We start from the raw sequence: 2695 nt of genomic DNA, 5'->3' as shown, positions 1-2695 counted from the left end.
GTTGTGGAGTGTGCAGTATTCAGCAAGTACTGTGGTTCAGTTAGCGTGACAGACTCTGGGTTGTTGATACTCTGAAGACGCTCACAGCATCTTCACAGTATGGTGGCCTTATAATAAATAAACAACAACTCCAGGGGTAAACACAACAAGTGTGACTACTTGCTTCAGTCGCTACACACAGACAAATGAACACGCAAGGACTGACTATATGTGAAACTGCGACACAAGTCCTTTGTTTTTAACCCCCCAAAAAGAGACAGACTCAACCTGGATTCAGTTTAAAACTGTGGATAATTATATATTCATTCTTCACTGAAGAGAAGATGTGAAAAGAAAAGCTGCCCGTCTCCACGTCCCTCGTCCCACATACACGCCCCCACCTGTGTCCCCACTCCAGCCCATCAACAATCACCTCCCATACCGAGGCCACCAATGAATGATCACTTCCTTATCCAGAGTCCACCAATGATGATCAATCACAATGAATAAAAACCTGTGATCTCTAAAAATCGCCTTAAACTTATATGGACACTCTCGCAACGCAGTGCATTCTCTTTTGTTCTCCTTTTTGTTTCTTTTTGTAAGTTGAAAAGTATATTCAGAAAGCAAACTATTCTCCATGTTAGGTATGTACAGAGCAATGTGCAGACAATTTATATATCACTCTGAGGATCCAACATGCGCCTCATTCACTCTTAAAACCGGATGTGCAGTTCCTGCTAGCACAGTTAATGTAGACCAGAAAATGTCCATTGTGTTTGTTTCCCCTCCCAACACTATCTATGTTAACAGCAACATGTGCTGTATCAACATGTGTTGCTATTCAAACATAAAAGGTGCACAATAGAAAATAACACAAGGTGCATTTTCTGAGTCACATATACAGAGAGGCTGAAACCTGAACATCCTTTTATAGTGTGTAGAATCTTGTTCAATCCCTTTTTTGATGTTATTACATTATTATGATTATTATTGTTGTTTTTTATTATTATTATCATTATTATGACAACTGTTCTTGTTTGCTGCAGCTACACAGGAACAAATTCATGTTTAACTCTTTGCAGCTTTGCTCTTATGGATGTCTAAATATGAGACAAGATACTTTTAGGTTTTCATTTTTCGACACCTATAAGAAATGTACTGCCAGAAGTTAAATATCAACTTCAGTTTATGCCTGTGTGAATACAACTTCAATCATTTATTTTGTTCCTTTGTATTATTATTATTATTATTATTATTATTATTATTATTTGGCGTTTCTTCGTTCTTTCTCCCTGTTCAAGAGAAAAACTAGCAATCTGTGTTTGTTGCAGTGAGAGAACGCCTCCTTTTTATTCTCTGTCAAGTTTTATGGTACCGATTTGTACAATTTTAAAAGTTCTTATTTTAGTATACATGCAGAATATTCCAGTATTACAACAAAAAAAACATGTTAAGGAGATACGATCAAAAAAATGTTACAGCATCACACTTATATTTTCTGAACATTGTACTGTTGCTTTACTATGTGCTTCAATCTCCGAAGCGAAAAAAAACAACAACTTTGAAATAAATGCTCTTTTTATAAAATGTTATTGAACTACGAGTGAGGGTAATCTTTGAGTTAACTTTAGGTACTTCACTGCTTCTACCTTCACTACATACCCAACAATAGCTGATGAGGTTGATTTCCTGGGATACATGACTCCAAAAAGCATTATGTAGTTATTGTGTGAATATTAGCCCAATACAATGTAGACCAGCAACCTGAAAGCTGTGGATCATTTAATACTGTACATGATATTCATTTGTACACTGCAAGAGCAACCCATTGTACTACGGTACAGCGTTGGTGTGAGCTCAATGCTAATGTGCAGATGTTTGGTAGGTTGGTACGTATAATATTTACCCTGTTCAACACACGAGCACTAAACATAATGAGCAGTTGATTCTGTCAGGAATTGAATTAGTTGTGTGGGTATTTATTTTGTCATAAACCAATCTTGGAAAATGTTTACTTGATGATGTCGCCATCATGGAGCAAACGTCACTTGAAAGGAAACCCTTTAAAGAGACACTACTGTTTTTTACTTAGCAAGCAGACTGACACAAACATAGTGTCTTTCAGATGTTTGCAATGTATCAGAGCCTCTTTATTATATTGTTTTTTATTAGGAAAGTATGAGGGTACGAGAAATACTAGGACAAATGAATAGTGAATTGTTTTTTTTCTGCAACCACTTTAATAATACTGATGAGCCCCAAACAATCCTTTGGAGAGACATAAGAGTTTGTATTCACCTCCTGCATAAAGAAATGGCAAACACGTACAAAGTATACAAACAAACACACACACACTCACGCAGATTTCAATCATTCACTCCCAGGGGAGCAACACTGGGAAAGGTCAGGCGGCACTTTGGATGAACAACAAAAGAGGTGATATAGAACGAGAGAGACAGTGAGGAGAGGAGACACACAAAGAAGGAGTGAGAAGGGGAGAGGGAAAATAGATTAAAGTGAGCAGGGAGAAAAAGAGCTGCAAGGACTGGTGCAGCAAAACCACATCTCAGAGCATGTCGCAGTGACAGTACTTTTTTTTATTATTGTGGAGGAGGACACGACGATATGACATGATATTTCTGCTGGACTCACCCTGCAATTATCTTTCAGATCTGGCTTGAATTACAGTATTTTGTCGGAATACAATTCAGAT

General features: G+C 37.4%; 1 protein-coding gene across 2 annotated transcripts in view; it reads left to right on the top strand.

Moving 5' to 3' along the window:
* cdh11 (cadherin 11, type 2, OB-cadherin (osteoblast)) overlaps window positions 1–1574 on the top strand; it is an 84613-nt gene extending 83039 nt beyond the window's left edge. For both annotated transcript variants that reach the window (XM_080037388.1, XM_080037389.1), the window contains exon 16: window positions 1–1574. This exon is cut by the window's left edge and continues 1046 nt beyond it. The gene's annotated coding sequence lies outside the window, so the exon portion shown is untranslated.
* The last annotated feature ends 1121 nt before the right edge of the window (window positions 1575–2695 follow it).

This window comes from Ammodytes marinus (assembly GCF_949987685.1).
Source record: "Ammodytes marinus genome assembly, chromosome: 11".
Lineage (NCBI taxonomy): Eukaryota > Metazoa > Chordata > Actinopteri > Uranoscopiformes > Ammodytidae > Ammodytes > Ammodytes marinus.
The sequence above is the reverse complement of the archived record's forward strand: the minus strand, read 5'-3'. Positions and strand labels throughout refer to the sequence as shown.